At 47.1% G+C, this 27,997-nt stretch overlaps 1 protein-coding gene across 2 annotated transcripts in view; it reads right to left on the reverse strand.

Annotated features, from left to right (window-relative positions):
• The window catches only part of LOC115471738 (phosphatidylinositol 3-kinase regulatory subunit gamma), a 614,503-nt gene that overhangs the window by 288,883 nt on the left and 297,623 nt on the right, over nt 1-27,997 (reverse strand). The gene's annotated exons all lie outside the window — the stretch shown is intronic.

Consider the following 27,997-nt stretch of genomic DNA (forward strand, 5'->3'; position numbering starts at 1 on the left):
GGGGTCCTCCGCCCAGGGTGGCAACCAAGCTAGGTACCCCACTGTGCTGATGGACTAGACTGCCTGTACTGTTACTATCATAATTATCAGCAGATTTCCCACCCTTCATACATAACCAGCTCTGTGGGTGCATGAGCACCCCCAATATTGAGCAAAGTCCTTGACTGTGTCTAGGGAGGGGTAATTTCTATTGGGTTTATCACCCTCAATCCAGTGGCGTAGCTATGGGAGGAGGCCAAGGGTCCTGGGCCTCCCCAAATTGGCTCTGGGTTTGGCTGGTGGGGAGTCCCCAACCCTTGCCAGATAAAGTGCTTTTCCCACGCTGGTCTCACATTGCCTGCCGCCCTGTCCTGTTTTCAGCCATGCCTGCTCAGTTTCATTAAAACGAGCGTGCACAGTGACTGAGAACAGGACAGGGCACCAGGCAATGTGAGACCAGCGAGGGAAAAGCACTTTATCTGGCAAGGGTTGGGGACCCCCGCCAGCCAAGGTACCTTAGCAGTGGCAGTGGGGGGAAGCGGCTGGGGGGGGGGGGGGGGGCAGAAACAGCGGCAGGAGGGCAGCGGCGGGGAGGGGGGGCCAAAATGTGCCACTCCATCTTGGGCTCTGGCCAACCCCCTCCTGTCACGGTCTGGCTATGCCTCTGCCTCAACCATTTTGAAAAGTTGGCTCCTACGGACACCTCCCTGACTACAGAGAGTAGGTTAGCAACAATGCTTTAGCTGTGGTACACGTGATCTCTTTGGCTCTGTGGCCACAGGTGTGATTTCCTGCCTCAGCTTTCCATCTCTACAGGTGACACATGGATCTGTGCATTCAGCATCAGCTTTCCTGCCTGGTTAAATCCCAAGAGTGCAGATTAAATAAGAGTTTCTCCTCCTCCCCCTCTTCCCATTTAGCTAGACCTGTGGGCTCTGGCACAGGCTGGGGCCCTGGAGGTTACTTCTCCCTGCGCTCTAAGGAGCGTGGCGCAGGTCATGTGCTGCACCGTCGCTTGTCAGCTGAGAGACTAAGAGCTGGGGATAAAGGGATTATACTAAGATAATAAACCAGAGCTGAGCACATTCAAGCTGCCAGAAATAGCACCAGCAGAGAAAAGGCATGATGTCATCTCATTTACATAAGTTGGTATTCAAATCAATTCCTCTTCTGAATGTGATTTTCATTGCTCTGTAATTCTTCTTATTGCCCTGGTAGAACCAGTGAAAAAGGAGAGAGGTGTGTGTGTGTGTTTATATGTGTGAGACAGAATCCGGAGGGAGGGGGGCACTGGTGGTGAAGGTCTGGTGTGGCACCAGGGTCATACTGAGGGACTACACTCCTCTCCAGGAACTCCGTTCATCAGGCAAATCTTACTTAGGCTCCATTCCTTTTATCTTGCTGCACCATATGCCTGGAATAGACTTCCTGAGCCGGTACGTCAAGCTCCATCTCTGGCCGTCTTCAAATCAAGCTAAAAACCCACCTTTTTGATGCTGCTTTTAACTCCTAACCCTTATTCACTTGTTCAGAAGCCTTATTTTATCATCCTCACTTTAATATTCCCTTATCTATTGTTTGTCCTGTTTGTCTGGCCTAATTAGATTGTAAGCTCTGTTGAGCAGGGACTGTCTCTTCATGTTCAAGTGTACAGCGCTGCGTACGTCTAGTAGCGCTTTAGAAATGATAAGTAGTAGTAGTAGCTGCATCATATGCCTAGAATAGACTTCCTGAGCCGGTACGTCAAGCTCCATCTCTGGCCGTCTTCAAATCTAAGCTAAAAGCCCATCTTTTTGATGCTGCTTTTAACTCCTAACCCTTACTGACTTGTTCAATGACAACAAAGAGAGTCCAAATCTCCCGTAAAAAAACACCAAAAAACAAGAAAAACTTATTCAATGCCCTCTATTTTATGTGAAATCGTTTTTATTGAAACAGGACTGCAGAAATTAACACAGATACATGGAGGGGCATAATGGAACAGAAACGCCTATCTCCATGGGCGTTAATCTCCGAGAACGGGTCCGTGAAGGGGCGGACCGAACCGTATTATCGATAAAAAATAGACGCCCATGTTTTATTCGCCAATGTGTGAGCTGGGCGTTTTTGCTTTTCAGCGATAATGGAAAAGGAAAGTGCCCAGCTCAAAAACGAATAAATCCAAGGCATTTGTTCGTGGGAGGGGCCAGGATTCGTAGTGCACTGGTCCCCCTCACATGCCAGGACACCAACCGGGCACCCTAGGGGGCACTTTTACAAAAACAAAAAAACAGGTAAAAGAGCTCCCAGGTGCATAGCACCCTTCCATTGTGTGTTGAGCCCCCCAAATCCCCCTCAAAACCCACTGCCCACAAGTCTACACCATTACTATAGCCCTAAGGGGTGAAGAGGGGCACCTACATGTGGGTACAGTGGGTTTGGGGGGGTTGGACGACTAATAAGCATTAAGCAGCACAATTGTAACAGGTAGGGGGGATGGGCCTGGGTCCACCTGCCTGACGTCCACTGCACCCCCTAACAACTGCTCCAGGGACCTGCATACTGCTGCCTGGGAGGAGGGTATGACATTTGAGGGTGAAAATAAAAAGTTGTGAAACATCATTTTTTTGTGGTGGGAGGGGGTTAGTGACCACTGGGGGAGTCAGGGGAGGTCATCCCCGATTCCCTCTGGGGGTAATCTGGTCATTTAGGGCACTTTTTGGGGCCTTATTCGTGAAAAAACAGGGTCCAGGAAAAGTGCCCTAAATTCTAGCTACAAACGCATCCATTATCGGCGAAGGGCGCCCATCTCTGTTCGGGTGATAACCACGCCCCAGTTCCGCCTTCGACACGCCTTCGACACGCCCCCGTCCACTTTGTCCGCATCCGCGACGGAGTGCAGTTGAAAGCGTCCCAAATTCGGCTTTTGATTATACCGCGTTATTCGTTTTTGTGAGATAAACGCCCATCTCCCGATTTAGGTCGGAACTTGGGCGTTTTTCTCGTTCGATTATAAGCTGGATAGTAACATAGTAGATGACGGCAGATAAAGACCTGCATGGTCCATCCAGTCTGCCCATGACAAACTCATATGTGTATACCTTATCTTGAATTCGTACCTGTCCTTTTCAGGGCACAGACCATATAAGTCTGCCCAGCAGTATTTCCCGCCTCCCAACCACCAGTCCCGCCTCCCATCACCGGCTCTGGTACAGACCGTATAAGTCTGCCCTCCCCTATCCTCGCCTCCCAACCACCACCCCCTCTTCCCCCCAACTGCTCCGCCACCCAATTTCAGCTAAGCTTCTGAGGATCCATTCCTTCTGCACAGGATTCCTCTATGCATGTCCCACGCATGTTTGAACTCCGTTACCGTTTTCATCTCCACCACCTCCCGCGGGAGGGCATTCCAAGCGTCCACCACCCTCTCCGTGAAAAAATACTTCCTGACATCTTTCCTGAGTCTGCCCCTCTTCAATCTCATTTCATGTCCTCTCGTTCTACCGCCTTCCCATCTCCGGAAAAGATTCGTTTGCGGATTAATACCTTTCAAATATTTGAACGTCTGTATCATATCACCCCTGTTCCTCCTTTCCTCCAGGGTGTACATGTTCAGGTCAGCAAGCCTCTCTTCATACGTCTTGGAACGTAAATCCCATACCATCCTCGTAGCTTTTCTTTGCACCGCTTCCATTTTTTTAACATCCTTCGCAAGGTACGGCCTCCAAAACTGAACACAATACTCCAGGTGGGGCCTCACCAACGTCTTATACAGGGGCATTAAAACCTGTATAAGACGTTGGTGAGACCCCACCTGGATATAGCACATGATCTACCACCAGCAGTCAGCACAAAGAGAACTTCCAAAAACTTTGCTCGTATCTATTTTAATAATTCCCACCATAAATAATTCCTTAATCCTTTATTTGTCCTGTTTATCTGTCTTGATTAGATAGTAAGCTCTGTCGAGCAGGGATTGTCTCTTACGTGTTCAGTGTACAGTGCTGTGTACATCTAGTAGTGCTGCAACATAGTAACATATAGTAACATAGTAAATGACGGCAGATAAAGACCTGAACGGTCCACCCAGTCTGCCCAACAGGATAAACTCATTTACATGGAATGTGATACTTTATACCCGAGTTTGATTTGCCCTTGCCATTCTCAGGGCACAGACCGTAGAAGTCTCTTGTACTAAAAGTTCTGAGGATTCTGGAATCCTAAAGAGTTACAAGATTCCGGAATCCCATTTAGTAGCAACATTCCATGTAGAACCTCAAAGAGTAACATAGTAAATGACAGCAGATAAAGACCTGTATGGTCCATCCTGTCTGCCCAACAAGATAAACTCATTTTACATGGTATGCGATACTTCATATGTATACCAGAGTTTGATTTGTCCTTGCCTTTCTCAGGGCACAGACCGTAGAAGTCTGCCCAGCACTGTTCTTGTACTAAAAGTTCTGAAGCTAACGTCGAAGCCCCTTAAAATTTACACTCCAGCCCATCCCTATCTATTCAGCCACAATTAGGGCACAGACCGTAGAAGTCCGCCCTGCACCGGTTTTATTCTCCAAATACCGGCGTTGCCACCCAATCTCCGCTAAGATTCCACGGAACCATTCCTTCTAAACAGGATTCCTTTGTGTTTATCCCACGCATGTTTGAATTCCATTACCGTTTTCATCTCCACCGCCTGCCGCGGGAGGGCATTCCACGTATCTACCACCTTTTCCGTGAAAAAATACTTCCTGACATTACTCCTGAGTCTGCCCCCCTTCAACCTCAGTTCTTGTCCTCTAGTTCTACCACCTTCCCGACTCCAGAAAAGTTAAAATATTTGAACGTCTGTAGCATATCACCCCTGTTTCTCCTTTCCTCCAAGGTATACATGTTCAGGTCGGCAAATCCCATACCATTTTTGTACCTTTTCTTTGCACCGCTTCCTGTCTTTTTACATCTTTAGCAAGATACGGCCTCCAACACTGAACACGTAACTGAACTGTAGAAATGATTAGTAGTAATAGTAGTCTTTGGGATTTTGTATGGAATGTTGCTACTCTTTGTCCTTTTCCCTTGTCCTTTTTGTCTGTCCTGATTAGATTGTAAGCTCTGTCGAGCAGGGACCATCTCTTCATGTCCAGTGTAAAGCGCTGCGTACGTCTATTAGCGCTATAGAAATGATAAGTAGTAGTAGTCTTTGGGGATTCCGGAATCTTGCTGCTCTTTGGGATTCTGCACAAAATCTTGTTGCTCTTTGGGATTCCGGAATCTTGCTACTCTGTCCTTATCCCTTATTTGTCCTGTTTGTATTGATTAGATTGTACACTCTGTCGAGCAGGGACTGTCTCTTCATGTCCAGTGTACAGCTCTGCGTATGTCTAGTAGCGCTATAGAAATGATAAGTAGTAGTAGTAGTAGTCTTTGGGATTCTGGAATCTTGCTGCTCTTTGGGATTCTGCACAGAATGTTGCTACTCTTTGTCCTTATCCTATTTGTCTGTCTTGATTAGATTGTAAGCTCTGTTGAGCAGGGACTGTCTCTTACATGTAGTAGAAGTAGACTGTGTGAGCAGTTGCAAAGGGCACGAGGGAGATGAGGGCTCCAAAATTCCTCCCTGTCTACTGTCTCCTCTATTTGACCATGATGCAATGGGCAGGGTGCGGGCATCCAGCCTGGTATAGTCCTGTGTGGCACGGTTGAGGACAGCATCACTTTAAAGTGGGACGATGTGGCACAGGGTTTTTCAGCAACTGCACACACTTAGGCCTTGCTGTATCTCACCACCTTCAGTAAGAAATCTGTGTGGGAGTTGACAGGCCACAGCAGGCCTTGTCACTGCCAGCCTACCTGCTCTGTCTATGCAGCCCAGGTGCAGAACTATCCGCTTTTTTAAACTAATCGCTGCTTACGATGGACCTTTTTCTGCTGGGTTCTGGTAGGCCTTTCTAGGGTAGTAAAGCTTCAACTGACTTCACTTCATCTTTGGAAACTCCTTCAAACAAAAGAAAAGCGATTTTGCTTTATAATTTTGTTTCTGTGAGTTTACTTTTTCATCAGGTACAGATTTTCCCCTTTCATCCTGCACAGCAAAAGAAATCTAAATCCCTCCACTAGTAAGACATAGCTGGGCTGGTGCTCTCAATGCACCGCCTATCTGCATAGTTTTTCAGCTCAATTTTCAAAGGGGCTTCTCTACATGATTTCCAGAGAGAACATGCTTCACCTTTCAATGTCTAACCAAGATCACCCTCCCCTCACCTATCCACACCCATCCTGTTAGAATATCAATGATATGCTTTGATGTCCCCATGCATACCTCCGACCCACCCCCATCCTCCCACCCTGTCAGACTGTCATAGTAATGCTTGAAGGTTTTCACTTATATACACTGTCAGCTAGCACATTTGCTTATTTCCGATCTGACGAAGAAGGGCGACCTTCGAAAGCTAATCAAGAAATGTATTAAGTTATGTCCAATAAAAAAGGTATCATCTTATTTTCTTTTCCATGTTTTATTTTGTTTGATTTCTATTGAATGTCTAACCACAAAGCTCTGATGTGGATTTTCAAAACACTGATGAGTGGCATAGAGAAACCTGTTATTTTTAACGAGTTATCTTTAGCCAAATAGTCAGATGAGCCTACTGGACTAGATGGTCAACTTTAAATTCGGCTAAAACTAGCCAGTCAAAATTTGACTAGCTAGATTTTTGCAGACATTGCTGGTTAGTACTGAAAATTGGTATAACCAGTTGAGTTCCCCCAAAACAAAACCTAGCAAGCTGATGATCCCCCATCCATCAGCTATTAAACAAAAGATCTGAGCTGCCTCGAACCCTCCCTCTTACTAAAGGTATGCAAGGAAAATAAGTTTATTTTGTAAACTTTTAATTTTCATTGCTATTTCAGCGAGTGAGTTTCCTTCTTCCCCCAAGTTCTCGAGCTGTAAGAGAAACAAATCGTGTCAGATGAAGCCCCTCTCCGTACTTTCCAGGCTCATTTCCCTCTTTCTTTCTCCCCTACCCATGGCTGCGTTGGGTCTCCTCTCCTGTTTGGTTGCCAGCAGCCTCCGGGTTTTCTTCCTCTCTTTGGCAGCAAGTCAGCCATTTCGTGCCAGCTCCCATGAACATTTTTAAAACTTGTGGGCTGGAAAGTCTGACGTCTGATGTTCTACCACCACACACACCCCTCCCCCCTTTTACCAACAAGTTGCCTCTTCCTTTTTGAGGGCACTAGGAGGGATGAGAATGAGTGGAGGTATAATTATTGTGCTGACCACTATTTATGGAACTCCCTCTGAGGAGTGACCACAGTGGTGCAATCCAAGGGATTGGTCAGTGGTTCCATGAGAGGGTCAGTAGAAAGCAGCAGGACATCTGGTCCAGTGTTTAGTTTATTTAGCGTCTTGCCATATCGCCTTTCGACAATTCTACATCCAAGTGATATACAGTACATGGCACAATGCCACACATGAAAGAAACATCATACATTATATAAAGGGGAATAATAGAGGCAGCAGAACAAAAATAATTAAGCAACAAATATCTAAGAAACCTCCAGCAGCCAACTCCGAGGCTGGAAAACCTATCAGAACCTGGGATAGGCCTGGGTTAAAAAAAAACCATAGCAAGATCGGCCCGGAACCTGGCAATTTACCATTGAGTTCTAAGATACAGTGGAAGTGGGCTGCAGAGTCAGATAAGTGGAGGGAGGCAATTAGACATCTAAAGTGGTCTAGTGGTTAGGGTGGTGAACTTTGGTCCTGAGGAACTGAGTTTGATTCCTGGCACAGGCAGCTCCTTGTGACTCTGGGCAAGTCACTTAACCCTCCATTGCCCCGTGTAAGCCGCATTGAGCCTGCCATGAGTGGGAAAGCGCGGGGTACAAATGTAACAAAAAAAAAATAATTAAAAAATGAAGAACCGTAGTGTGAGTAGAATGATGGGCAAATTAGCACGTTGGGAACAAAGGATGCGTGCAGACCAGGGGTGTAGCTCAATAGCGAACTCGGCAAAATGCCCAGGGCCACGTGAAATTGGAACCCCCTTTCCTGTGCTGCGTCCCGTCCACAGGACATCAGAGAGGCGGGATCTGCTGTGACCTGCCAGTCTATGGAGGACCTGGGTGGGAAGGGGAGGTAAATGGAGGTAAGGAGATGTCAAATCCATGCTGGTGCATGGGGGAGGGGGAAGGGGAGAGAGACTGGATCAAAGAAGAAGAGGATGAGAGGGAGAGAGATGCTGGACCTCGGGTGGGGTGGGGTGGAGCTGAGGGACGAGAGAGAGAGAGACCTGGAACATAATCGAAGGGGAAGAGAGGGGGCAGATGCTGGATTGGAGGGAGCAGGTGGAAGAGAGAGAGTCAGAGACTTGACTGGGGGAGAGATTCTGGCCCAATTGGGGGGAGAGAGAGAGAGAGATGCCAGACTACAAAGCGGTTGGAGGAGAGGGTCAAGGGGGTGCAGGAGGAAGGGAACACAGAGGTGAGAAGCTGGAAATGAGGAGGGACAGGGACACAAAAGAGATGCTGGCTCTGGAGGGAGCACTGGGACAGGGACATAGACAGAGGGGAGACACTGGACAGGATGGATAGAGACACATAAGAAAGGTAGATGGTGGACATAGAGAAGAAATGTCAAAAGTACAGGACAACCTGGAGAAAAAAGCAGAAGAGAAACACTAAGACTACTACTACTACTATTTGACATTTCTAAAGCGCTACTAGGGTTACGCAGCGCTGTTCAATATAACATAGACGGACAGTCCCTGCTCGAAGAGCTTACAATCTAATGGACAAATGTACAGACAATCAAGTAGTGGCAGTCAAATTGGGGCAGTCTAAGGTTAGGTGCCGAAGGCAACATTGAAGAGGTGGGCTTTGAGCAAGGATTTGAAGATGGGTAGGGAGGGGGCTTGGCGTAGGGCCACAGGAAGTTGATTCCACGCATAGGGTGAGGCGAGGCAGAATGGGCGGAGCCTGGAGTTGGCAGTGGTGGAGAAGGGCCAAAGCAATGCTCAGACAACAAATTGTAATACATCAGCTCTACGAAATGTGCATCATCCCCCACCCCCTCGGTCCCCACTACCTTGGGAATAATGGTGTTATAGGGGGACCCCATCTCAATTTTTCCGCCCAGGGCCCAATCAATTCTAGCTACACCACTGCTGCAGACTGATAAGGGGCAAGTAGCCGAGATAAGAATCATGGGACCTCTGAAAGAAAGAGCTTGGTGGCTCCAGGAGCTGAGTTACACGATCACACCTGTGAGAATTGTGAAACCGTCAGATTGCTATTCTGTGTCAGTTGCAAGAGACCCCAAGTCTGGAATGTGAATTAATGAGCAGGGGTACAACCTGTTCTCATTATCTGCCTCTCATCCAGAGGGCAGAAGGAAGGGTAAAGAGTCATGGATTTGATATACCGCCTGTCTGTGGGTACAACCAAAGCGATTTACGTATACTGTATGCAGGTACTTTTTCTGTCCCTAGTGGGCTCACAATCTAAGTTTGTATCTGGGGCAATAGAGGGTTAAGTGACTTGCCCAGGGTCACAAGGAGCTGCAGTGGGAATCCAACGCAGTTCCCCAGGAGTAAAGAGCAGAAATGGTATAAGCAGTATTTTGATGAAGCTGCAATGTGGTAAATTTAAAACGAATCAAAGGAAAGTTTTCTTCACTCAACGCGTGGTTAAACTCTGGAATTCGCTGCCGGAAAAGGTGGTTAAGGTGGTTAACTTAGCGGACTTCAAAAAAGGGTTGGACGGCTTCCTGGAGGAAAAAGCCATAGAATGTTATTGAATGGACAAGGGAATAATACAGTATTTCTAGGATGGGCGGGACAAATTGCTTGTTCCTTTGGCCGCTGTCTGTGACAAGGTGCTGGGCTCGATGGACCCTTGGTCTGTCCCAGCATGGTGATGCTTATGTACTTATGTAAAGGTGGGTGGCTGCACTGCCTGTCGGAGTTTCCTTAGGACGAATCTCAGGAGCCGAGATCTAGAGACAGTCCAGAACCTCTGAAACTAAAGGTACCATTAAAGGGTCCCTAAGAAGTACCAAGGAGCCCAGGGAAGAGGGAAATGAGAACTTTTAGAGCTTCTGTCTGCTGTTATAATGTACTAGGAAAAAATGCCCGTTTCTGAGTGCAATGAAACGGGCGCTAGCAAGGGGCCCCCTCCCTCCTTCCCTCAGAGCTACTTGCGTTACTTGTTCGGGGTTCGCGTTCGCCTCGCGTTTCGGCCCTCGAGTGTTATAGCTCCGCCCTCGACGTCATGACGTTTTGACGCGAGGGCGGTGCAGACACTCCAGGGCACACCGGATATCTCGGGCGCCTCAACTTCCGTGGAGGCTTCAGAACGTTGGGGTTGCCTTTTATATAGAGAGATGTTTGATTTAATGGCTGAACTGTATCACAGTAAGAATTCATGTTCCGTAAAGGCACTCTTTGGAGCAGGGGCAGACCGACCATTCGAGCAACTGGGCAGGGGGACCAATTCGGGCAACCAGAGACTCTAGGAGGCCCAGAGGCTCTCCCCTCACACTGCCGCACACTACAGCCCCCCCGGTCCCACCTTGAAGTGCCCTGGTGGTCTAGTGTCCTCTGCGGGGTCAGGAAACCTCCCCCACTCTTTCCTGCCCACTGCTGCTATTCTGCCCACTGTCACACCGTCGTGTTTTAAAATGGCTGCCGAGACTCTCTTCGGCAGTCTCGTAAGATTGTTGAGACCCGTAAGACTACCGCAGGATGTCTCGGCAGCCATTTTGAAAACACGACGGGCAGAATGCCACTGAAGAAGCCACTAGACCACCAGGACCCTTCAAGGTAGGACCAGGTCCACTGAGGCTCGGGGGGACTGTAGTGTGCGGGAGTGAGGTGGCAGCTACGGCGGTAGGGGTGGTGGGCAGTGGCCAGGAGGCCCAATGAGCTTTACCGCCCGGGGGCCCAGAGCACTCACATGACCAGAGAAATTTGTTATTGGAGTGGAATACAGTTCCATCTTGAGCCTTGAAGTGATTAATCCTTTCCCCTATCAGAGGACACACGCTAGATTTGTTCGGTAGAAAGGAGGACAGCCCTGAAGCCCAGTGGGAAGGGAGGGGGCCACACGTGAGTGAGTTCAAGAGGCAGGAAGTAATTGCCTCCAAGAAGACTATTGCATCTAAGCTACCATCAACATGGAAAACACTAATGATATCTTTGGTTTTTGTGTTGTTTCAGCTTAGGAATTCCATAAAACAAAATTTAAAAAAATTGTTGGCATTTAACACTTTGTGGCAAACGACTGAACGTTCCTGCCTCCCACCCGACATTAAAACAAGAAGAGCCAGGCTGCTCCGATTCTCTTCTCTTCCACCCAATATTTAAAATGCCAGGGCTTCTCCACCACCCACCTCCCCTTCCCCCAAGTCAGTGGTGAAGAGCAGAAAGGTTTCCGTCTTCCCAGCTCAGCATCCAGTGTTGCTCCGACAGAGACACGCATAGCGCATTTAAAAAAAAAAATACTTGAGTGAGAGGGAAGAGCAGGACGGGCTGCCATTTTGTTTCTGGGTTGGGGAGGGGGGACCAAGGCAGCCAATCATTTTTCTATTTTTAATATGTTGGGAGAGAGGGAAGGTGGGTAGTTGAATGGTAGCTGGACACACCTAGGCCTACTATTGTGCTGAGTTGGTGTGGTCACTTAGGCAGCTGCCTAGAACATACCCTGTGGAGTCAGAACTGGGTACACAAACACATTAATTTAATTATGAGACCATGGCTAGGACTGGACATATGTCCAGGAGGCCAAATAATCAGTTCAGAGTTTTAAAAATCTCCACTCAATTATTCAGTCAACTCTGAACGTATGTCAAAGTCGACAAATAGGTGACAAACAGAACATTAAGCGCAGTGAAAATCTTAACGAATGTCTGTCCAGACTTCGCTCCTCTTCATCAGCAGTGTTTCACTCATCCAGGCTGAGAGTAAAGAATCATTCAGCTTCCTTTCTGGGACAGGCTTTTTCCTACTCACAAAGTCAAGGACACAGCTTACGGATATAACTGAGAAAAGGTATCGATATTGTCTTTCATCTTATTGAAACTATATATTGTATGAATCTTCATTTCTATGCTATTGTAAGCCACATAGAACTGAATGATTGCAATTCGGATTATGTGGGATGTAAGTGCCAATAAATAAATATATATCTCTATATATAAAAGGCACCACCAATGTTCTAAATGAAGCCTCCAGCCGGAAGTGTGAAGGGGGAGAGATATCCGGTTTCCCCATGAGTGTCTGCCCCGCCCTCGCTCTCTCTGTAACACAAACAGTGAAGGAAAACAGCACAGCACGAAATCGCTCTCTTTGTAACAGTGAAGGACTCAGAGGGGGGAGGGGAGAGAGGGCAGAAGCCCTCACTCTCTGTAACACAAACACAGCAGGAAACTTAATACTGAAGGACTCGACTCCGAGGGGGGAGGGGACAGACAGCACAGGGGAAGGGAGAGAGGGCAGAGGGCAGGGACACACACACTCCCACATGCACACAGAAGAAAACCTTGCTAGCCCCCGTTTCATTTGCATCAGAAACGGAGCTTTTTTACTAGTATATATATAATTATGGGGGTTTTTTTTTTCATTTTGAAGCTGAAGTCAGAGTCGGTACATTTTTACCAGCTCTGATTTCAACTCCACCCAAATTGCTTCTGATTCTGACTCTGATACCACAGCCCTGTCTATAATGGCAAATTTGCATGCCAAATTAGCATGTTGGCAATGAAGTACCTTAAATTAGTAATGAATGCTTACATCTACTCTATGGCAGGTATAAATATTCACAACTGAATCCGGCACCATGTGCGTACAACTGGCAGTATTCTACCGTATAAAGAGCTCACTGCCCAGGCCCCCTCCCATGTGAACGTCCCCTTGCAGTTCTGCGCTGGAGCACTTAGGGGTCCTTTTACTAAGATGCGGTAAAAGCGGGACTGCACTAGCGTCAGCGCATATTTTTCACACACTCTCCCTTTTACCGCAGCGGGTAAAAGGCTGTCTCTCTCTCTCTCTCTTTTTTTTTTTAAAGAAATGGCCGTGCATTAAGTGAACCACTTATCATATGGCCATTTTGCGAGGGAGGGGGGGGGGGGAAGGAGCAGTTACTACCACCTGGAAATGGTGCACGATGGGTGCAGTTCTGGATTGCCAACACGGCAAGCTCCTTAGGCTCCAAGAGGGTCATTTACTAAGGAACACTGACATTTTTAGCGCGTGTTAAAAAATAGGCAGACGCTAAATGCTAGAGACGCCAATGTATTTCTATGGGTGTCTTTAGTGTTTCGCACGTGCCTATTTTTAGAGCACATTAAAAACGCTAGTGCACCTAAGTAAAAGACCCCCCGAAGTTACAGAATAGCGTCTACGCACACTTATGCACGTATCTGCCATTTCACCTCCATTTTGACATGCAGCTGCCATTCTAGTGCGGACATTACGTGCCAAATCGCACGTGTTTTTTGGCGCACTATGAGGGGGATGACCCAGTATTCTAAAATGTTAAGCGGAGAGTCAGGTTGACGGCGTGGGGGAGCGAGAGCGGACTTCCGCTGGCGCTGGTGCACATTTTCAGTGTAACACAATGAGAAAAAAATATGCACCGGTGCCAGCAGAACTCCGTTTGGGGGAGCGGCCGCTCCCCTGGTGCCCCACCTAAGCTACGCCACTGACCCCTGACCTATACTATGACTGCATAGAATCCAGAAAAATGGAATTACTGGACAATCCATTAGAAACTTGTTGTTTGGGCAGAGGAGGTCTGGAAAGCAGAAGCGGTGGAGACAACGGTAGTTACCGGGGTCCCTCAGGGATTGGTGCTGGGACCTCTGCTTTTTAACATATGCATAAATGACCTAGAGATGGGGGTAACTAGTGAGGTAATCAAAGAACAACTCAAAAAAAAAAACTCCAAACCGCCCAAAACACAGCAGCCAGACTGATATTTGGTAAAACACGATTAGAAAGTGCAAAACCCCTCCGAGAAAAGCTGCATTGGCTCCCAATCAAAGAACGGATCTTCTTCAAAATCTGCACCTTGGTCCACAAAATTATCTACGGCATAGTCCCAGGCTATATGATAGACCTCAAAGACCTACCAACCAGAAACAGATTGAGATCATCACGATCATACCTAAACCTACATTACCCGAATTGCAAAGGTCTTAAATACAAAACCACTTACGCATCCTGCTTCTCCTACATAAGCGCACAACTACGGAATGGACTCCCAAAAGCTGTGAAAACAATCCACAACCATCTAAACTTCAGGAAATCATTAAAAACCAACCTCTTCAAAAAAGCTTACCCCACTTGCCCACCGTAATTCACCACGCCCAGCAACACCACTTAACCAATGATCGTTCTGGACAATATACAACCTTCATTCCCTCCGACCATCATGGTGCCTGATACACACCAATCTCATTCGCCCATAATATAACCTTGTATTTGTTATCAACCGAAATGGCGAACACCTTCTCAGTACTATGTAAGCCACATTGAGCCTGCAAATAGGTGGGAAAATGTGGGGTACAAATGTAACAAATAAATAAATAAATTTGCCGATGACACAAAGTTATTCAAAGTAGTCAAATCGCAGGAAGATTGTGAAAAACTACAAGAGGACCTTATGAGACTGGGCGTCTAAATGGCAGATGACGTTTAAGTGCAAAGTGATGCATGTGGGAAAGAGGAACCCAAACTATAACTACGTCATGCAAGGTTCAGCGTTGGGGGTCACGGACCGAGAAAGGGATCTAGGTGTCGTCGTTGATGATACATTGAAAACTTCTGCTCGATGTGCTGCTGCGGCTAGGAAATCAAATAGAATGTTGGGTATCATTAGGAAAGGGATTGAAAACAAAAATGAGGATATTATTCTGCCATTGTATCGCTCCATGGTGCGACCGCACCTCGAGTATTGTGTTCAATTCTGGTCGCCGCACCTCAAAAAAGACATAGTGGAATTGGAAAAGGTGCAGAGAAGGGCGACAAAGATGATACAAGGGATGGGACAGTTTCCCTATCAGGATAGGCTAAAGAGGCTGGGGCTCTTCAGCTTGGAGAAATGGCGGCTGAGGGGAGATATGATAGAGGTCTATAAGATAATGAGTGGAATTGAACGGGTCGATGTGGAGCGACTGTTTACGCTTTCCAAAAATACTAGGACAAGGGGACATGCGATGAAGCTGCAGTGTGGTAAATTTAAAACGAATCGGAGGAAATTTTTCTTCACTCAACGTGTAGTTGAATTCGCTGCCGGAGAAGGCGGTTAAGGCGGTTAACTTAGCGGACTTCAAAAAAGGGTTGGACGGCTTCCTGGAGGAAAAAGCCATAGAATGTTATTGAATGGACGAGGGAATAATACAGTATTTCTAGGATGGGCGGGACAAATTGCTTGTTCTTTTGGCCGCTGTCGGTGACAGGGTGCTGGGCTCGATGGACCCTTGGTCTGTCCCAGCATGGCGATGCTTATATACTTATGTACTTATCTTCCCTTGTGCAATTTTAGGAACTCGTTGGGTAAACTGCAGTCCCTGACACCCGCGCTTCACAAAGGATAATGAACGCCTCGTTTAGGGGACCTTTTATAAAGCGGCGGGAAGTCCGACGCAGGCTTACCGAACACTAAACGCGGGCACCGGCGGTAGTTCCAGCCCCGGTGTACGCCATTTTCAATGTTAGGAAAAGTCAGCCCTTATACCTGGCGGTAATCAGGCAGTGCAGTGCGCTACCCGGTTACTTCCGGGTTAACGCTGGAGCTCTTACCTTGGCGGCAAGTGCTACCTCTCGCATGGCCATGGCTATTTTCAGCCTTTTTTACCCGCTGTGGTACAGCAAAAACGTCCCCTGCCCATAGCACAGGGCTCTTGTTACTGCAGCTTGGTAAAAGGATCCCTTAGTGCTGAGAAGCAGACATGACTGGAAGGGGGATTTGATCTCTCTCATCAGTGCTGTGTATGTCCAGTATAATCAGCAGGAAACAATGTCATCCACTTGTGGTCCCCTGCAAATTCAAGAGTCCTCACTCCTGGAGCAGGAACCTAACAAAACACAGTCCTCCCTAAGAAAAAAATATAGCTGTGTGTTCACGTTTATTGAGACACTTGCTTCAAGGGAAAATCAAAGCAATGTAATAAACTTAGTAGGACTTGAGAACCAGGGGGACCAGGTTTGATTCCCACTGCAGGTCCTTGTGACTCTGGACAAGTCACTTAACCCTCCACTGCCCCAGGTACAAATAAGTGCCTGTATAGACTATGTAAACTGCATTGAATCTAGTTGCATAAACCACAGAAAGGCAGTATATCGAGTCTCATTTCCCTTTCCCTATTTGAGATTCCACGTGGAATGTTGCTACTATTGGAGATTCTGTTGCTACTATTTGAGTCATCTTCGACTCCTCCCTCTCCTTCTCTGCGCATATCCAGCAGATAGCCAAGTCCTGTCGCTTCTTTCTCTTTAACATCAGCAAAATTCGCCCTTTCCTCTCTGAGCACACCACCCGTACTCTCGTCCACGCTCTCATTACCTCTCGCCTTGACTACTGCAACCTACTCCTTACTGGCCTCCCACTTAGCCATCTATCCCCCCTTCAATCTGTTCAGAACTCTGCTGCGTGTCTTATCTTCTGCCTAGACCGATATGCTCATATCACCCCTCTCCTCAAGTCACTTCACTGGCTTCCGATCAGGTACCGCATACAGTTCAAGCTTCTCCTACTAACCTACAAATGCACTCAATCTGCAGCCCCTCACTACCTCTCTACCCTCATCTCCCCTTACGTTCCTACCCGTAACCTCCGCTCACAGGACAAATCCCTCCTCTCAATACCCTTCTCCACCACCGCCAACTCCAGGCTCCGCTCATTCTGCCTCGCCTCACCCTTGGAATCAACTTCCTGAGCCCTTAGGCCAAGCCCCCTCTCTACCCATCTTCAAATCTTTGCTCAAAGCCCACCTCTTCAATGTCGCCTTCGGCACCTAACCTTTATACCTATTCAGGAAATCTAGACTGCCCCAATTTGACTGACTGTACATTTCTCCTTTAGATTGTAAGCTCCTTTGAGCAGGGACTGTCCTTCTATGTTAAACTGTACAGCGCTGCGTAACCCTAGTAGTGCTTTAGAAATGTTAAGTAGTAGTAGTAGTATCTTGTTGCTACTATTTGAGATTCTACATGGAATGTTGCTAGTGGAGGAGTAGCCTAGTGGTTAGTATAGCAGACTTTGTTCCTGGGGAACTGGGTTCAATTCGCACTGCAGCCAGTTGTGACTTGGAGAACTGGATTCAATTCCCACTGCAGTCAGTTGTGACTTGGGGAACTCTGGGCAAGTCACTTAACCCTCCATTACCCAAGTACCATATTTTCAAAGCACTTAGCCTTCCAAAGTTCCATAGGTTTCTATGGAACTTTGGAAGGCTAAGTGCTTTGAAAATATGCGCATGTATACCATTAATAAGATTCAAGGACACTAAGTACCAGTTATTATCTCTTGTCTATTGCTCTTTAATTGTTGTTTCCTATCTTATTATCAATTTGTATAACTGTTTTTTCTTGCACTGTAGCCTTACTACAGATTTATGTAAGCCACTTTGAGCCTGCAATCAGTGGGAAAATGTGGGATATAAATGTAGTAATAATAAATAAACAAATAAATAAATAAATAAAGTGTTTTGAATGTAGTTGCAAAACCCTCAGAAAGGCAGGATATCAAGTCCCATTTCCCTTTCCCCCCCTCCCTTATAACATCACAATATCAGAAGTGAGCCAAGTATCGGGCAATCAAGCCATTGTGACATCACTGATGAGGTTGGCTCTTATTGGTGGAATGAGTGGAGGAGTAGCCTAGTGGTTAGTGCAGTGGACTCTGATTCTGGGGAACTGGCTTCAATTCCCACTGCAGCTCCTTGTGACTCAGGGCAAGTCACTTAACCCTCCATTGCCCCAGGTACAAAATAAGCACCTGTATATAATATGTAAACTGTTCTAATTGTAACCACAGAAAGGCAGTATATCAAGCCCCATCCCTTTTCTCTAATAAAAATAGATAAATCATACAGAATAAACAACGGAAGGCTGTCACTGTCATCAGTCCTTGCCTGTGAGCAAGTCATCATCAGAGAAGTGTGCTTCAAAGTGATCTGTACCTATTCCCAGAACGCAAGCCTAAAGTTATTTTCTCTTATTAATGTTGCCAACAGAAGAGGATTAATTGCTTTTAAAGTGTGCCAGTTAGTATACAGTACAATGGAGTCCGTGCTTGCACGCATGGCAAAACTCCATCCTGCTGCTACAGCCAAAAAATGTTCAGAGAAAGAAGGGGAGGGGGGGGGGGGGGGGGGGGGAGAGAGGGAGTTAGTTAGGAAAGAGATGGAAAAGTACCACAGTAGCAACCCAGCCCATAATCACAGGCTTCACATTTCCCAAAAGCTTGTCACTTCCTTTTCTTCGCTGGAATCTTTGAAGCCCTTTCCTGTTCCTCAGGCTGGTTGGACTTTAAAGTTTGTCTACATGTGAATTTGGCAAAGCCCTGTGTGCATACTCACGGGGGAAAGAGCTCCTTGGATGAAAAGGCTTGTATGAACTCAGTCCGTGCAGAAACACAGCCAGGACACCATCTGAGCAGGAATGATGGGGTGGGGCGGCATTTTCTTCAGGGAAACAGGGTCTGAAATGCAGTCCTTAGATTGCAAGCAAACCAAACCCAAACACTGTCTCTGTTGCAACTACCTGGAGCCACCTGTGGGAGGGGAGGCAGCAAACTGGGCGGGGGAGGGAGGGGGACTTTGAGGAGTCCATATTGCTGCAGTAGCCTTGCCCCTGTCAGGGCCGCAGAGAGACAAAGGCAGGCTCGGGGCAAATAGGCTTAGGGGGCCCCGCACCCCACCACTCCATCAGTCAGGAAATGCAGGGGCGTAGCTAGCAGCCCAAGGAGGGGAGGACTCTGAGGCAGGCCACCCATTCCATTCTGCTCAATCGCCGACTCCATTCCCTACTCCCTCCCGTTAAAAATGTTACCTTTGCTGGCAGGGATGCCCAAGACCCGCCAACCAAACAGCTGGTCCGAACTTTCCCTGGTGTGAGGAAGTCGGCAGCATACTTGCTAACCACCAATGCCAGCAATCCTTGCACACGCTCAGTTGTACGCACGAACTCAGCATGCGCAAATTGCCAGCGTCGGCTAGAAAACATGCTGACTTTCTTAGACCAGGGGAGGTTCGGGCTTTGGAGCTATTTGGCTGGTGGGCCTTGGACACCCCCTCCAGCCATTGAAGGTACTGCAGTTGGGCAGGTCACTGGGTCAAGCTGGGCCCCCTTCCAAGGCCAGGCCTGGGGAATCTTGCCACCCCCTGCCCTCCCCTCTTGGTGGGTCTGGCCCCTGTTGCCTGTCCTCATATCCTTGGAAGTGCCGGTGACAAAAGCCAGGAGTTGCAGCTCCCCATGTTCAAGATCTTGACCCCTGGCTCCTCAGTCTTCAGGGTGAAGGGGAGGGGTTGATCTAGATCAATCTTCTGGGCCCCACACACTCTCCTAGTGGCTACTCGTTGCTCCCCTATGTATTTTACTTCATCATTCAGTCTAAAGTCATCCTACTACCACAACCAGATCCCAGGACCTAGAAATGTTGACTTCCCTCAGGGTGGGCTCCACTATTATTCCTTTACGGGTTATACCCTGGGAGTAGTAGAAACATAGAAACATAACGGCAGATAAGGGCCATATGACCCATCTAGTCCGCCCATCCTCTGTAACCCATAATTCTTTGTGTTCCTAAGCAATCCCACATGCTTATCCCACAGTCCTCGACTCCACCACCTCCACTGGGAGGCCATTCCACGCCTCCACCACCCTTTCTGTGAAATAATACTTCCTTAGGTTACTCCTAAGCCTATTCCCATTATGACATCACAATATGAGCTCTGGTTACCAGAGACTGAAACACACTAAGGGGGGAAAGTAAGGCAATAATAGGACAATTGAGCCATTGTGACATCACTGATGAGGTTGGCTCTTAGGCATTGGTGGAATGAGGCATTATGACATCACAATCTCAGCTCTGGTTACCAGAGACTGAAACACACTAAGGGGGGGAAAGTAAGGCAATAATAGGACAATTGAGCCATTGTGACATCACTGAGGAGGTTGGCTCTTAGGCATTGGTGGAATGAGCCATTATGACATCACAATATCAGCTCTGGTTACCAGACTGAAACACACTAAGGGGGGAAAGTAAGGCAATAATAGGACAATTGAGCCATTGTGACATCACTGAGGAGGGTGGCTCTTAGGCATTGGTGGAATAGAAACATAGAAACATGATGGCAGATAAAGGCCATATGACCCATCCAGTCTGCCCATCCTCTGTAACCCCCAATTCTACCTGTTCCTAAGCGATCCCACATGCTTATCCCACAGTCCTCGACTCCACCATCTCCACCGGGAGGCCATTCCACGCCTCCACCACCCTTTCTGTGAAATAATACTTCCTTAGGTTCCTCCTAAGCCTATTCCCTCTTAACTTTGTCATATGCCCCCTCATTCCAGAGCTCTCCTTCAGTTGAAAAAGGCTCTCTTCCTGTACATAAATGCCCTTGAGATATTTAAACGTTTCTATCATGTCTCCTCCCTCCCTCCTCTCTTCCAGCGTATACATGTTGAGGTTCATAAGCCTGTCCCTATAATTTGTGCATTCTAATTTCATAGCCGCCCTCTGGACCGACTCCATCCTGTTTATATCTTTCCATAGGTGCGGTCTCCAGAACTGCACGCAGTAGTCCAAATGAGGCCTCACCAGAGACTTATACAACGACACTATCATCTCCTTTTTCCTGCTGGTCATGCCTCCCCGTAACACCATGAGGCAATATCTAGTAGCAGGCTGACTTGGTTTGCTTTGCATTTTGAAAAAGCCAGTGCAATTTTTCTAGCAAAAAAGGTGCCGGTACTCAAATGTCAGGCCACCCTTCAGGGGTGGGGTGATCACTGAGAGACCCACCCCCACAATAACCAGGCCCCCTGCAACCAGTCACAGAATCTATGACAAGGCAGAATTGGTGTGTAGAGCCTGAGCTCTTTCATTAAAACTTGGGGACCACGGGTCAATTTTAGCAGATAATGGAAAAGATGCCGGTACTCAGTACCCCCAAGTACCCCCTCAAAAAAAGCCCTGCTTTTATCACATGTAGCAGTGATTTTGATTTCTACAGGCATCTCTGTTTTCTTTCATTTAGGGGGCTTATCAACATGAGCTATTGTTAAGACATGTTATTTTACTGTTAACCCCTGTAATTAGCTTGATTGTTCTATACTTGGCTCACTTTTGATAATGTGATGTCATAATGCCTCATTCCACCAATGGCTAACAGCCAACCTCATCAGTGATGTCACAATGGCCTGATCACCCACACGTGGGTCACTTTATCCAGTGCGTTTGTTCTAGCAAAAGAGGTGCCGGTACTCAAATGCTAGCCCACTCTTCAGGGGTGAGGTGATCACTCAGGGACCCACCCCACAATAGCCAGGCCCCCTGCAACCAGTCACATAATCTATGACAAGGCAGAATTGGTGTGTAGAGCTCGAGCTTTTTCATTAAAACTTGGGGTCCATGGGTCAATTTTAGCAGCCAATGGAAAAGGTGCCGGTACTCAGTACCCCCAAGAACCCCCTCAGAAAAAGCCCTGCTTTTATCACATGTAGCAGTGATTTTGATTTCTACAGGCATTTCTTTTTCATTTAGGGGGCTTATCAACATGAGCTATTGTTAAGACATGTTATTTTACTGTTAACCCCTGTAATTAGCTTGATTGTTCTATACTTGGCTCACTTTTGATAATGTGATGTCATAATGCCTCATTCCACCAATGGCTAACAGCCAACCTCATCAGTGATGTCACAATGGCCTGATCACCCACACGTGGGTCACTTTATCCAGTGCGTTTGTTCTAGCAAAAGAGGTGCTGGTACTCAAATGCTAGGCCACCCTTCAGGGGTGGGGTGATCACTGAGGGACCCACCCCACAATAGCCAGGCCCCCTGCAACCAGTCACAGAACCTATGACAAGGCAGAATTGGTGTGTAAAGCCTGAGCTCTTTCATTAAATCTTGTGGTCCAAGGGTCAATTTTAGCAGACACTGGAAAAGGTGCCGGTACTCAGTACCCCCGAGTACCCCCTAAAAAAAAGCCCTGGAAAAAGCACAGGCATCCTTATTGATGCTCTCTACCCTTCCCCACCAGTCCTAGCAGCAGGCCACATCTCATTCAGAGGTCAGCCCTGCTGCAGGAAATCCCTGGACACAGAGAAACGCAGAAACATAGTCTGAGATCGGAGAGGTCCATGATCTGCCTAGCTTCATTTCTGGAACCCCAGATGAGCTACATGCTGGGCCCCGGCGCATCAACCCCCCCCCCCCCCCCCCCCCCGGGTGCATTCTTGGCTGCTCGGAGCAGCCGCGCAGCTCTCGGCTCCGCTGGCTCCCTGCTCCCTCTGCCCCGGAACAGGAAGTAGCCTGTTCCGGGGCAGAGGGAGCAGGGAACCAGTGGAGTCGACAGGCGCGCAGCTGCTCTCTGCACCTCTCCAGCGGCGTGCACCCGGGGCAGACCGCCCCCACCGCTCTGCCCTTGGTACGCCGCTGGTTCTCTGGACAGTTATCCAGAGATGACTATTGCCAAGAACTGTCCTTATTATGGAGTTCTGTTCTGCTTGACCTGCTTGTATTTTAAACCACTGGGCTATATTCTATAACTGCACGCATACATTTTGGAACGCCCAATGTCCCTGCCCATAGCCATGCCCCTTTTAAACTGCACGTATTAGAATTTAGGCACAGTTTCATTATGGAATACACTTAGGGCCCTGTTTACTACCGCACGCTAACATTATATTCCTATGGGTCTCTCTAGCATTAGCGCTTGCTAAAAACACTAGCGCACCTACAGTGTGCTTAGTAAACAGGGCCCTTAGCGAGTTGTGTGCATAAATTCTAATTATTACCAATTAGTGCTCATTATTGCTTGTTAAGTGCTGTTAACAATGCTGATTGGCTTGTTAAGCCATTTAAGTTACACGCGTTGTTATAGAATACGCCTGGAATTCAGTGTGGATCTCTAGGTGCGACATATAGAATCCGGCAGATAATACCTAAGTTCCTATGTTGAGTGTGGATCATGCCATGCTCCAAAACCAAACCACTGGCAATCCGGCTCTTCAGCTTGGAGAAAAGACGGCTGAGGGGAGATATGATAGAGGTCTGTAAAATAATAAGTGGAGTGGAAAGGGTAGGCGTGAATCATTTGTTTACTCTTTCCAAAAATACTAGGACTAGGGGACATGCGATGAAGCTACAAAGTAGTAAATTTAATACGAATCGGAGAAAATGTTTCTTCACTCAATGAGTAATTAAACTCTGGAATTCGTTGCCAGAGAATGTGGTAAAGGTGGTTAGCTTAGTGGAGTTTAAAAAGGGTCTGGACGGCTTCCTAAAGGAAAAGTCCATAGACCATTATTAAATGGACTTGAGGAAAATCCCCTGCTTATTTCTGGGATAAGCAACATAAAATGTTTTGTACTTTTTGGGGATCTTGCCAGGTACTTGTGCCTTGATTGGCCACTGTTGGAAACAGGATGCTGGGCTCGATGGACCTTTGGTCTTTCCCAGTATGGCGATACTTATGTACTTGGGATTCTGAATGGAATCTTGCTACTCTTTGGGGTTCTACATGGAATGTTGCTACACTTTGAAATTCTGCATGGAATCTTGTTATTCTTTAGAATTCTAGAATCTTGCTACTCTCTGGGGTTCTACATGGAATGTTGCTACTCTTTGGGTTTCTGTCAGGTACTTGTGACCTGGATTGGCCACTGTTGGAAACAGGATGCTGGGTTTGATGGACCTTTGGTCTGTCCCAGTATGGCAACACTTATGTACTTATTCCACACGGACCAGACTCATTTTCACTGACAGAAATGAAACATCTCCCTTCCTCCAAACTGTCTGCCAGATTCACAAGCTTTTCATTTCTTTGTTCTTTGCCTGATGGAACCTGATCACCTGATAAGCATTAAAAAAAAAAAAAAGAGTATGCGATAATGTCAACAGCGTACAAAATACATCTCATGCGAGCAAGAAAAAACACATACCCAAGGTATACTACCCCCCCTCCCTTCTTGGATGGCTACCAACATCAACACTCCTGAAAGTCGTAGCTATCCCACTGGATCTCCTGCTTCTTAAAAGCTTTTCTAAGAACAAACAGAGCAGAGCAGCTGAGCAGAACCATTTCTCCAATCCTCAGACAAGACAGCGGCAAAGGTTGCAAAGTACCGCTTATTTCTTGAATTCACATGTTTTATGTACTACTGACCCAAATCTTTTTTTTTTATTATTTGTAAGTTTAATAATATTACATTTATAAAGCAAACTTATGAACGCATCAGCAAAATCAGCAAAAACAAGTTTCATGAAACATAATTTAGGAAAATATTCTTTCAAACTTAGTCCACAATTCTTGACCAAGATACAAGGAAATAACTCAGGAAGACACTTTATGATTAATTCAAACCTATGGTGCAGAAGAAAAGTCTAACACTTGCAGCCAATTTATACCGGGGGGTGTAGCCAGACCTCGTGGTGTGAGGGGGCCAGAGCCCGAGGTGGGGGGGGGGGCACTTTTGGTCTGCCGCCGCCCTGCCACTTCTCACCCATTGCCGCAGCAAATACCTTGGCTGGCGGGGTCCCTTATCTCCGCCAGCTGAAGCGTTGTCCAACGCCGGTCTCTGGCGCCGCCGCGTTGCCTGCCCTGCTCCGCCTTCCCCTTTTAGTGAAATCGAGCATGCTCAGTTTCTCTAAAAGGAGCGTGCCGGACGTGAGGGGAAGACAGAGCAGGGCAGGCAACGTGGCGGTGCCGGAGACCGGCGCTGGACAACGCTTCTGCTGATGGGGGTTGGGGACTCCCACCAACAAAGCCAGGGGCCCACAGGAAATTTGTGGGGGCCCAGGCCTCCCGTGGCCTCACGTAGCTATGCCACTGATTTATACGACATATTATTATCAAGTGGGCTCATTTAAGGAAGCATGTCTTTCACCCTCCTTATGAGAAAGAAATTCCTGCAGTTTCTTTGGGTCAAAAAAACCAATAATTAACTGCATTCACTGATACCAAACATCTACAGGCAAATTGTAATACAAAAGACCCACCCAGAGAGAGAACTCTTGGTTTTAATGCTAAGAATTCTCGTCTTCGTTTCTGTGTATCTCAAGTTAAGTCAGGAAAAAACTTGAACCTTAAACCCCCCAAAAAAGTGCATTCATGTATCAAAAATACAAACAAAATATATTGTTTCTATCTGGTTCCAGAACAAAACTCACTAGCAAAGTCCTCCTTTCCGTTATAGCCTCCAATGAACTGTCCAAAAATTCAGTGAGATTTAAATCAGGTTGATGATTCACAGAAGAAGTTCTAAAGATTCCAGGTAGATATTGTGCTCTGAGTACAGGTGACCCAAATCTTTACACTCCAGAGCTGCCAAGTTACCCTATTCCAGGAGGGAGACTTTTTGGCCAGTCCTGGATTTCTGCCAACTTCATCCTGGTGCATTATGGGACCTGCAGCACTGATTTTAATGGATAGAATCATGGACTTCAAATACAGTAATACCTCGGTTTTTGTTGACTTCGGTTATCGTAGGTTTCGGTTTTTGTTGATTTTTTCCGCGAAAAATTTGTCTCGGATTTTGTCGACGTGCCCACGTGACCTCGCTGCTAATTTTGCGAAAACAAAGGACGACCCACGTGTTCTCCTGCTCATTGTGGCGTTGTTTCTTGTTGTGTGAGCATCACCCCGCGCGTCTAACGCAACGCACGTAAGATAAAATCACATGTGCTCAAATCTCATTGTCTCTGTTAAGTGTTTCCCTTGCTAATAAGTTACATTGATTCATATGGAAATAATTGCCTCGGTTTTCGTCGGTTTCAGATTTCGCCGATTGTTTTTGGACGGATTATCGACGAAAACCGAGGTGTCACTGTACTACTTTGGGATGTAAGTTTAAAATCAGGACTGGCCAAAATGGGTAACTTGGCAGCTGTGACACTCAGCGGTGTACGATGTTAAACATACATGAAATCAGCTCGTACACACTTTGTTCCTCGTTAAGGTTGCCAACTAGATTCGCCCGATAGGGTTGATCCAGTCCTGGGCCTCCCTTGCCCCATTGCAGGGACTTGTGGTTCCGATTTCCCCATTGGATTCTCTAAGAAAAGCTAGGATACAAGTCCCTGCATGCATGGGGGTAATCCCTGGACCGGATCAACCCTGTCAGGTGAATCTGGAGCTAGTTGGCAGCCCTATTCCTCAACCACTCCCTCTCCACTCTTCGAGCGTCTTCACAAAATGGTGCCCTGTGCATCCTGGGATGCACCAGGTGGAACTTAAACCTTATATGGAAGTTAAGCCCCCCCCCCCCCCAGCACATCCCAGGATGCACTGAGCAGGGCAGGACACTGCCATTTTGGGAAGGCCCCCGAAGAGGAGGGAGGGAGTGCTAGTCCCTCCCTTCTCCATTTACTACTATTATGGAGAGATAGGCTTCTGGGGGGGAGGGGAGGAAGGGAGGCAGTGCAGGCTTTCTAGATAGATAGATAGATAGCAGTTCCACTGGACCAACAGGGCATTTTTGTTCAATATCGGGGTGGGGGTGGGGGGTGGGAGGGGAGAAGCTAGCGGTCCCACTTGACCATCAGAGTTTTTGTGTTTTGGGGTTTGGGGGCCTGGAGGTTCATCTTGTGTTTAGGGGGGGGCGGGCTTAGGTTTGACAGGTCCAGGAGAAAACCCCGGACCTGTCAAACCTCTTCAGTGGGTCTCCTTCATTCCACCTTTGCTGGCAAACTCTAACGCCAGCTCCGAGCTGGCATAGGGTTTGCAGCGGTAGCAATGCCCTTGTTTGGCACGCTGCCCGCTGATCATGAGGGAGGAATGCGGGAGACCCTTGTTTATATGCGTTTAGCGTTCAGAGCTGGCAAATGCGTCATTATACGCGTCCGCCGGCTCTGATCATTGGGTGGAAGCAAACACGGACATCAGTACGGCGCTACTGGCCTCTAGCACCCGCGTCTGCTACTGATCATCGGCCCCTCAGAGAGAGAGAGAGAGAGCAGTCACTGACAGGGTGAGAGCTGCCGTGTAGCTCCGAGTGAACAGGTGCTCACAGATTGACAGGAGCTGTGTTGCTCACAGGATGTATGTCCAGCATTAATCAGTGAGAGCAGGCACTCAAAGAGTGATTATCGTTTATTGTTTATTTACTATACCGTTTCAAATTGCATTCACAAAACAGAACGGTTTACATCTTAATTTAAAAATATCATATTAAAAAACATATAAGAAATCCATCGATTTGATATAAAAGCATAGCAAACTAAAACAACCATTCTAAAAGATAAAACACCAACACACAATGGACAACCGTTCATAACAAATACATAAGCAAGCATATTATTTTACTGCATATTCATTCTGCCTAATTTTTCCTTTCACCCCAGATTATTTTCGAACGTATTCTGAAACAAATATGTTTCGAAACGTTTACGAAACTGAATATAGGACTCTTCTAGTCTAATGCTTTTAGGGAGAAAGTTCCAATGAGAAGGGGCTAGAAAAAAGAAAGCCGAGTTCCTAGTAGATTCCCATCTAGCCTTTTGTGGTGGTGGGATTACTAATCTATTATCTAGAAGCGATCAAAGTGTTCATGTAGGTGAATACAGCAAAGTAAGATTTGCTAAATACGATGGAGTCAGTAAATGTAAAGCTTTGTGTCAGGGTAAGAATTTTAAATTTTATTCTGGCTTCAACTGGGAGCCAGAGAAGGTGATATAAGTGCGGTGTAATCCTATCATGTTTTGAGGCCCTGCAAATGATGCGAGCAGCAGTATTCTGTATCATCTGTAACCGTTTTGTATTTGTCTTAGTAAGTCCTGCATAAATGGTATTGCAGTAGTCCAAATGT

The sequence above is a fragment of the Microcaecilia unicolor genome, chromosome 6 (genome assembly GCF_901765095.1).
Source record: "Microcaecilia unicolor chromosome 6, aMicUni1.1, whole genome shotgun sequence".
NCBI classification, from domain to species: Eukaryota; Metazoa; Chordata; class Amphibia; order Gymnophiona; family Siphonopidae; genus Microcaecilia; species Microcaecilia unicolor.